The 10,757-nt window shown below is 36.1% G+C and overlaps 1 long non-coding RNA gene across 3 annotated transcripts; it reads right to left on the minus strand.

Annotated features, from left to right (window-relative positions):
- Positions 1-7,694: 7,694 nt before the first annotated feature.
- Positions 7,695-9,615, minus strand: LOC124141101. 3 transcript variants are annotated; one of them, XR_007222716.1, is made up of 4 exons: positions 9,332-9,615; positions 8,406-8,537; positions 8,203-8,305; positions 7,695-7,982 (listed from the first exon to the last, which is right to left on the minus strand). It is a non-coding gene; the product is annotated as an uncharacterized LOC124141101 (long non-coding RNA). The 3 variants fall into 3 exon arrangements; XR_006862004.2 differs by having other exon boundaries at positions 8,828-9,615; XR_006862003.2 differs by having other exon boundaries at positions 8,406-9,614.
- Positions 9,616-10,757: the final 1,142 nt, after the last annotated feature.

Here is a 10,757-nt window from a genome sequence, read left to right on the forward strand (position 1 = left end):
AAATATTGAATGGTTTATGAGTTATGCTCCGGAAACGAACCCTACCCTCACAGAACCTAAGTCCATCTTGTTGCCATGGAAAAGTAAAAAATAAAAATTTATAAAATTTATCAATAGCAAAAGGCACCAGTTCAGCATGTGCCTGACACACCTGCAAAGTCTGATGAAAAAATATTGAACGGTTTATGAGTTATGCTCCGGAAACGAACCCTACCCTCACAGAACCTAAGTCCATCTTGTTGCCATGGAAAAGTAAAAAATAATAATTTATAAAATTTATCAATAGCAAAAGGCACCAGTTCAGCATGTACCTGACAGACCTGCAAAGTGTGATGAAAAAATATTAAACGGTTTATGAGTTATGCTCCGGAAACGAACCCTACCCTCACAGAACCTAAGTCCATCTTGTTGCCATGGAAAAGTAAAAAATAATAATTTCTAAAATTTATCAATAGCAAAAGGCACCAGTTCAGCATGTGCCTGACACACCTGCAAAGTCTGATGAAAAAATATTGAACGGTTTATGAGTTATGCTCCGGAAACGAACCCTACCCTCACAGAACCTAAGTCCATCTTGTTGCCATGGAAAAGTAAAAAATAATAATTTCTAAAATTTATCAATAGCAAAAGGCACCAGTTCAGCATGTACCTGACAGACCTGCAAAGTTTGATGAAAAAATATTAAACGGTTTATGAGTTATGCTCCGGAAACGAACCCTACCCTCACAGAACCTAAGTCCATCTTGTTGCCATGGAAAAGTAAAAAATAATAATTTCTAAAATTTATCAGTAGCAAAAGGCACCAGTTCAGCATGTGCCTGACACACCTGCAAAGTCTGATGAAAAAATATTGAACGGTTTATGAGTTATGCTCCGGAAACGAACCCTACCCTCACAGAACCTAAGTCCATCTTGTTGCCATGGAAAAGTAAAAAATAATAATTTATAAAATTTCTCAATAGCAAAAGGCACAAGTTCAGCATGTACCTGACAGACCTGCAAAGTTTGATGAAAAAATATTGAACGGTTTATGAGTTATGCTCCAGAAACGAACACTACCCTCACAGAACCTAAGTCCATCTTGTTGCCATGGAAAAGTAAAAAATAAAAATTTCTTAAAATTTATCAATAGCAAAAGGCACCAGTTCAGCATGTGCCTGACACACCTGCAAAGTCTGATGAAAAAATATTGAACGATTTATGAGTTATGCTCCGGAAACGAACCCTACCCTCACAGAACCTAAGTCCATCTTGTTGCCATTGAAACGTAAAAAATAAAAAATTCTAAAATTTATCAATAGCAAAAGGCACCAGTTCAGCATGTACCTGACAGACCTGCAAAGTTTGATGAAAAAATATTGAACGGTTTATGAGTTATGTTCCGGAAACGAACCCTACCCTCACAGAACCTAAGTCCATCTTGTTGCCATGGAAACGTAAAAAATAATAATTTATAAAATTTATCAATAGCAAAAGGCACCAGTTCAGCATGTACCTGACAGACCTGCAAAGTTTGATGAAAAGATATTGGACGGTTTATGAGTTATGCTCCGGAAACGAACCCTACCCTCACAGAACCTAAGTCCATCTTGTTGCCATGAGAATGTAAAAAATAAATATTTCTAAAATTTATCAATAGCAAAAGGCACCAGATCAATATGTACCTGACAGACCTGCAAAGTTTGATGAAAAATTATTGAACGGTTTATGAGTTATGCTCCGGAAACGAACCCTACCCTCACAGAACCTAAGTCCATCTTGTTGCCATGGAAAAGTAAAAAATAAAAATTTATAAAATTTATCAATAGCAAAAGGCACCAGTTCAGCATGTGCCTGACACACCTGCAAAGTCTGATGAAAAAATATTGAACGGTTTATGAGTTATGTTCCGGAAACGAACCCTACCCTCACAGAACCTAAGTCCATCTTGTTGCCATGGAAAAGTAAAAAATAATAATTTATAAAATTTATCAATAGCAAAAGGCACCAGTTCAGCATGTACCTGACAGACCTGCAAAGTTTGATGAAAAAATATTAAACGGTTTATGAGTTATGCTCCGGAAACGAACCCTACCCTCACAGAACCTAAGTCCATCTTGTTGCCATGGAAAAGTAAAAAATAATAATTTCTAAAATTTATCAATAGCAAAGGCAACAGTTCAGCATGTACCTGACAGACCTGCCAAGTTTGATGAAAAAATATTGAACGGTTTATGAGTTATGCTCCGGAAACGAACCCTACCCTCACAGAACCTAAGTCCATCTTGTTGCCATGGAAAAGTAAAAAATAATAATTTCTAAAATTTCTCTATGGCAAAAGGCACCAGTTCAGCATGTACCTGACAGACCTGCAAAGTTTGATGAAAAAATATTGAACGGTTTATGAGTTATGCTCTGGAAACGAACCCTACCCTCACAGAACCGAAGTCCATCTTGTTGCAATGGAAAAGTAAAAAATAAAAATTTATAAAATTTATCAATAGCAAAAGGCACAAGTTCAGCATGTACCTGACACACCTGCAAAGTCTGATGAAAAAATATTGAACGGTTTATGAGTTATGCTCCGGAAACGAACCCTACCCTCACAGAACCTAAGTCCATCTTGTTGCCATGGAAAAGTAAAAAATAATAATTTATAAAATTTCTCAATGGCAAAAGGCACCAGTTCAGCATGTACCTGACAGACCTGCAAAGTTTGATGAAAAAATATTGAACGGTTTATGAGTTATGCTCCGGAAACGAACCCTACCCTCACAGAACCTAAGTCCATCTTGTTGCCATTGAAACGTAAAAAATAATAATTTCTAAAATTTCTCAATAGCAAAAGGCACCAGTTTAGCATATACCTGACAGACCTGCAAAGTTTGATGAAAAAATATTGAACGGTTTATGAGTTATGCTCCGGAAACGAACCCTACCCTCACAGAACCTAAGTCCATCTTGTTGCCATGGAAAAGTAAAAAATAATAATTTATAAAATTTCTCAATGGCAAAAGGCACCAGTTCAGCATGTACCTGACAGACCTGCAAAGTTTGATGAACAGATATTGGACGGTTTATGAGTTATGCTCCAGAAACGAACCCTACCCTCACAGAACCTAAGTCCATCTTGTTGCCATGGAAAGGTAAAAAATAATAATTTATATGAAATTTCTCAATGGCAAAAGGCACCAGTTCAGCATGTACCTGACAGGCCTGCAAAGTTTGATGAAAAAATATTGAACGGTTTATGAGTTATGCTCCGGAAACGAGCCCTACCCTCACAGGACCTAAGTCCATCTTGTTGCCATGGAAAAGTAAAAAATAAAAATTTCTAAAATTTATCAATAGCAAAAGGCACCAGTTCAGCATGTACCTGACAGACCTGCAAAGTTTGATGAAAAAATATTGAACGGTTTATGAGTTATGCTCCGGAAACGAGCCCTACCCTCACAGAATCTAATTCCATCTTGTTGCCATGGAAAAGTAAAAAATAAAAATTTATAAAATTTATCAATAGCAAAAGGCACCAGTTCAGCATGTACCTGAGAGACCTGCAAAGTTTGATGAAAATATATTGAACGGTTTATGAGTAATGCTCCGGAAACGAACCCTTCCCTCACAGAACCTAAGTCCATCTTGTGTTGCCATGGAAACGTAAAAAATAATAATTTATAAAATTTCTCAATAGCAAAAGGCACCATTTCAGCATGTACCTGACAGACCTGCAAAGTTTGATGAAAAGATATTGAACGGTTTATGAGTTATGCTCCGGAAACGAACCCTACCCTCACAGAGCCTAAGTCCATCTTGTTGCCATGGAAATATAGTCTGCTTTACGTTAAAACATTTACATTTCATTTTGTAAAACTGAGTGATTCAAATTGACACTTCGAGTGTTTTTTGGTTTGTTGTTTAACGCCGCACTCAGCAATATTCCAGCTATATGACGGCGGTCTGTAAATAATTGAGTCTGGACCAGACAATCCAGTGATTAATATCATGAGCATCGATCTACGCAATTGGGATCGATGACATGCATCAACCAAGTCAGCGAGCCTGACCACCCAATCCCGTTAGTCGCCTTTTACGACAAGCATGGGTTGCTGAAGACCTATTCTACCCCGGAATCTTCACGGGTTTTCGAAAACACGAAGAACACATCAAGGTTTTCACGTCAAAAATGTTCTTAATCGCGACAGCGATCCACATAACTGTGGAGTCGATAGCTTACAATATATTTCTATCCGAGTCCATGCTGAAGAAGTGTGAAACAACATACCTTTTCGATAATTTGGGAAGGATAAAAACGGAAGGTGTCGGCAGGCTACAGTAATGACCGTGACCTTATTGATAGCTCAGGGGGAGCTAATCTTAGTTCAAACTCTAGTTGAGAGTGGTTTCCCTCTGTTATTCGCCCGGGACATCTTGTTCAATGTTACAGTTTTCATAAAGCGCAGAGTTCCTCTGTTATATTTTTTGGATCGCATTTGTGTCAATGCTTTAGTCTTTATTTTCGCATTTTATAAAATTATATCAATCTACATATGTAAAAAAAAACATGAAGGTTTCGCATAAGCTTTTTTACATCTAAAATCGTGTGGGACAGGTGGTTTTAATTATTGAATTTTAACTACACAGTGTAGTATTTATTGACTTAACAAGAAAATACATGTGATCAAATATTTGTATACAATATCTAATATTTTTCTTGCAAAAGTAATTGAAATTTGTTTCGTTTTAACTATATCCTCTTGAAAGACAAATATTTGATAACAAGTGATTAAAAACTGTCTGTTGAACAATTGCATTCTATAAAGACAGGTGATTAACGGCATATAGATGTATTCCATTAAATATAACAATTTACTGAAATTTTGACAGCAAAAGTTAAGCACAGATTTTCGTATGGACAAATCAAATAAAAAATGGGTTCCCATGCTCGTACTTGTTCTCGTCAAAATGTAGCATAGTTTGCACATTGTCCAAAATTCACTTTCAAATATATATTCGCAGAAAAAAAGTTTACTGAATGAAATTTACTGATCAATATAAAATACACATTTTCAACACAATAATCTTTGCATTCAATAAACCGGTTTTAAAATATTTTGGTCTTTTTAATATTTAAGTCTACATGTTCCTGTTTTATGTTTTAATTTTTTTTAGATATACTTGAGACTATTCAGACAATAAAATCGTTACATAACGTATAGGGTCAACGGACAAATACTAGTAAATGATCCTCAGCAATTCTGTCAGACAAGCCCAACATCATTGAACTACGTTCTGGAATAGATTTGACACATTACAAAGTATTTCGCTCCTCAGCCAGATTTATTAGCTCAACTTAATTTAATAGGATAGAAAATGAGTTTAAATGACTACATTATATGTATGTTCACGTTTACTTGTGGCGTGTTCCATGAGACAACATCACTTGACAATTCCTAAATTATCTCTCTTTGCGAACGAAAATTAGTGTCACTTTTAAATTTTGAAATATATTATGAATCTAGAAAGATAAAAAAAAAAATCATCATCTAAATACTAATAGCTTGATATTGTATTAAAGTCCTTGGTTAATTCGTGAAATATATTGGATACATAAGTAACAAAACAAACTTAACAAGCTTAGATTGTTATAAAAACTTGCTTGTGGGTGTGCTGCTTCCTGAACAATTTTTGTTTTGAGTGTTTCCACGTATAATGTTGGTGTTTACACTAATATAAACTAGACTTTTGACATAAACTTAAAAATATACAGTATACATCACTTAAAGGGGCACTGATCTAAAGCAATTCCCTGGGACTGGTTGTTGCCTTTGTTATTGTTTTTCCCCGTGAGTACCCGGATGATACAGCAGAAACCTAGACTAGTTCGCAACCTGTGCTGCGCAATTCGTAAGCGCATTTGTGACTTTTATTGATAGTAAATTATAAGGGCGTATGGTCACATTGATCAACAAAATTAAATACAGTTTTGGAAATAATAAGGAAATGTAGGTATCTTTGTGGGTAGCAACGGTAATGGTGACGAAGTTTTGATAAGTCACTTGCTTGGTAATTGTGCGATTTTCGTTTACACTATTTTGACTTGCAACACAAACCAAATATTTCTCCTGAGCATTGCTTATTTTATCGTGTTTATATACAGTCAAAATGTGCAAAATGTTCACAAGGAAAATTTATTAAACGCCTGGATATTCAGTTATTTTACAAACTGACTGAAAAATGTGTCCATCTGAATTATCATGACAACGAATTCCAAACATGTTTATGATTAACACCACCAAGAGACTGAAAATGTTACGATGAAAAGTACATTTCTATATTGTTTGGCTTCTAATCCTACATAATAATCTATTGTGATGTTTTTAGGCCCTATTGATCGTCTTAATCAATTTTGGTCAATCTGGACAGATTCTTATCTTAGCTAAAATCTTTTCGAAAATCTAGGCCCTGTTACGTACCTAGATTTACGACAATCTTAAAGGGGCACTGATCTAACGCAATTCCCCGGGACTGGTTGTTGCCTTTGTTATTGTTTTTTCCCAGTGAGTACCCGGATGTATAGCAGAAATCTAGACTAGTTCGCGACCTCTGCTGCGCCATTCGTAAGCGCATTAGTCACTTTTATGGGTAGTAGTAATAAGGGCGTATGGTCACATTGATCAACAAAATGAAATACAGTTTTCGAGATAATAAGGAGATGTAGGTATCTTTGTGAGTAGCATCGGTAATGGTGACGAAGTTTTGATAAGTCACTTGCTTGGTAATTTTGCGATTTTCGTTTACACTATTTTGACTTGCAACACAAAGTATATATTTCACCTGAGCATATGCTTTTTTTATAGTGTGTATATTTTTTTACTGTCAAATGTGTAACAAATTTATTAAACGTCTAAATATTCAGTTATTTTACAAAGTGACTGAAAAACATTTCCATCTGTATTATTATGACAACGAATTCCAAACATTTTTATGTTTAATGTCATCACCAAGAGACTGAAAATGTTACGTTGAAAAGTACATTTCTATGTTGTTTGGCTTCTAATCCTACATAATAATCAGTTGTGATGTTTGTAGGCCCTTTTGATCGGCTTGATCAATCTGGACAGATTTTTTAGTCAAAATGACTGAAATATTTACACATTTTATAAATTGCCTGAGAGAATCACATTTTACAAATTGACAGTAATATATACACGCTTACAAAGGAAAAGACCTGTGACAACAACGTCTATCGCGCATTGAAGAATTTCCCAACCAAGACGTAGAGAAACAAGAACGAATCGGTTCAAATGAAGGAAAACAAAATGCAGATATCATAATTAGAACCTACACTCTAAACCCAAGTGTTCTACTTCTGAACACTAGACAGAACACATGGATGTAACACTTTTAGAACGCGTCCATGTGTTCTGAAAATATTCTGAACGTTGATGTTCTCGACCTAGAACAGGAGTGTTCTACAAACATATTTAGAACGCTTCAACGTGTTCTGACGATGTAACACTTTTAGAACGCCTGTAAAGTGTTCTGGACCGAGATTCAGAACACTACATGTTCTCGGACACGTACTTCCACAGTACTGAAATGACAACTCATCGTGTGTTGTCGAGTACAATTTACCCGATGTTTTTTCAAGGCGTAAGAATATGAACCATACACCCATACATATTCTCTGGCATAAAATCACACGGACGAAATTCTGAACTGCAACCATGAATTCTTTATTACATTTATTTGTCATGATCATGGATATTCAAGTCACTTAAATATGTTAGTCAGAGTTCTTCATGAAACATTACAAACTGTCATGTAGCAAAGTGAAGCATACTTCCATACTTAAGATAACTTAAGTGTCAAGTCTTTCACGAAGCGCAAGTACTTCGCAGATGTTTCTTGTGGGTAAATATCCCCAAGGACGTTGTTCGTAACAGCGACATGACCATCGCATGCTTCAGGAAACTTCATGTCAAATACGACTCCGCAACATCCTACAACACCAAACATTTATTTGGTCATAGTCATATAGTTATCAAACTCGTACATATTACATAAGACATTATTCTAACAAATGTTCGTTAGTAAACGCAAGATTACCGTGACATTTGTTTCATTATTTATAGGTTGCAAAGTGTTTTGCCCAAAATGTTATTTGACTTACAAAGTTATCACTTACTTGGATAAAGACTAAACCAAAATATACACAAGTACCTTCTTATTTGATCTGCAAAACCTTGTTTCTTTTCCTCCTTTGCGTAGACGTGTGCTGTGTGCAATAATTTCCAAGGATGGTACTGATTATCTGCAATGCAACCTGTAATAGAAACAACAAGACTCTTTTAAAATATTTCACATAAAATAGCCCAAAACATGTCCTGTGAAGGTTTAATTCTTTTTGTTCATTACATACTTACCCTACTCTCTGCTGATTCGATGCATTGTCGATGCATGCTGATCATGCCCTCGGATCCCAAATTTAGATCTTCAGAGATTTGTTGCATGAGATTTGTTGCCCGCTTCGTACTTTCAGGCGATTCATATAGAACCTGAAATATATATTCATTCTATTTGAACATCATTCAAATAAACGGAAACTTTCAAAATGTCACAAGTACAGTTTGGATTGGGATTTCATCTCACAATTTGCAAATAATGCTTGTGGAACAATGGCAGAAATGACGGTCAAAATGGCGGGGAATATGTCGTCTGCTATAAGTTTCGTAAGGGGCCGGTTTTACTTCGCATGCAATCAGCATATGAATATATCGCCGAAATATTACACAGTTTTAGGTAAGGATTAAATATGAAACAAAATTATTCCTAGATGGATACTTACCACAGATACCCCTCAGATGATAGGAAATTGTAGCACCAAATACATGCTACGTCACGTCAGTTTCTCACATAACGGATGTGGTTCACAGGATATGGGCAGCTTCGAATGCTAGTTAGAAAAATAGAACCCCTATGTTCTATTAATGGAACACGTGTTCTCCCCTGTAACATTAGTGTGCTGCTTATCACTATAGAACATAGCAGAACACATGCGTTCTAGGAGAGAACGCATGTGTTCAGCAAATAGACCGTATATGTTCCATAGCCCCCATAAAATATCCAGGTAAAATTAGCCATCAGAATGCCAGTGTTCTGATACACGTAAATGTCCCATAATGCAAGTAAGTTATTTCCATGTATTAGCAATGAGTTGTATTTCAGTAATGTTTCTTGTTGTATTTAGTCAGGCGACATATGAGTTATTATGAACACAAGGTATGCCATGTTTATAAACTATTTATCATTCATCAAACTCAAAATATGACACATTTTCTGTTTGACTTACCAATCTACCAGCCTCTCTTCTTCTCAAAAATAAATATTCCGAAAACACAAATATATGGTCGAATTTAAATTTGTCTAACAATATTCAGTACATTATCTCTGCTAATATGTGCATGGACTTCTCCCAGGAGAGAACACACGCGTTCTACAAAAGATCACAGGCGTTCAGCAATAGAACACTTGCTCCCCGAATAAGAACATTCGTATTCTGTGGCAGAACGTATGGACGCGTCCAGAGTTCTATATTAGAACACATAGATTTAGAGTGTACCAAATTTATGTGTATAAGTTTTAGGCAGCTTCCTTGTTCGAGGAATGTATCCGTGAATATCCACACAAAGGAACAATATCCCACTCGTCTGCAGCTGTACAAAGAAACTTATTCGATGTCTCGTGTCTCAGTAACAATCAAATATTTTAAAAGATATATATCGTTTCGGGATATTATACCCGTGTTCGTTTCTCAACTGATCGCTTGGATTGTTTCAGGTGTTTTACATAGGTGTCAAGTCTCAATGGTCGGCTGAGAAAGCCCACGTGACAACTATTTTCATAGCGTCCACGGTTCCTAAAAATGCCATTGAGTGATAGATAACAATGATCAATCAATCAACGTATTATCAGTTAACCCTTTGAACAAAGTATGTTGTTTTTACTTCGGCACTTCGCGCCATGATTGGATATTCCCTTTGTTTTAGTAAACCTAGACATGTAAACACTCACTCTTGACATATCCACTGTGCAAGATAACAGTGATTAATCAATCAACGTATTTTCTGTTAATCCTTTGATGACTAGGAACGATCCGTTGATTTACAAAAAAAAGTAAATCAACTGATCATTCATCTCTTGCTGGGCTGCCACGTGCATATTACATAACACACATTTCACCTCACTTCAAACCTGGATTTAGATTGAATAATTACCCCAGACACAATAAATGCCAAATGGGAACCTTTGTCAGGTAATATAAGTGGTGCTACCACTAATTGTACCTGTAATAAATTAATTAACTGACCATCAAGTGAATGACGACAAATACACAAGTGTAGGGTTATACGAGAAAACGTGGATGACAACAAGGGAGTAGTAATCGTATTATCGACGCAAGCCGAAATCCGAAAATGCTTTCACTGCATGGATACTGTTTTTAGTATTAAACTATAACCATCTGGGGTATTTCCAAATGACGACATCCGATGAGCTCCCTTGTTCTTTTTGTCTGTTTGTTTAGGCTGAAGAAATGAATTAACATGCGCCCTTTGTCGAAATCTTTATAGATCACAGTTAACCAATCAGTGTTCAAAAATGCGTGAAACAAATATTGCCTCCAGCCTCCAAGTTTATTTAGCTGTCCTTGCAGACGGTACCCCAGTCTCTGGTCACGCTCAGTTGCGTTGCGTATCATCCGGGTACTCACGGGGAAA

The sequence above is a fragment of the Haliotis rufescens genome, unplaced genomic scaffold (assembly GCF_023055435.1).
Source record: "Haliotis rufescens isolate VD_foot unplaced genomic scaffold, xgHalRufe1.0.p SCAF_22, whole genome shotgun sequence".
In the NCBI taxonomy this organism is placed as follows: Eukaryota; Metazoa; Mollusca; class Gastropoda; order Lepetellida; family Haliotidae; genus Haliotis; species Haliotis rufescens.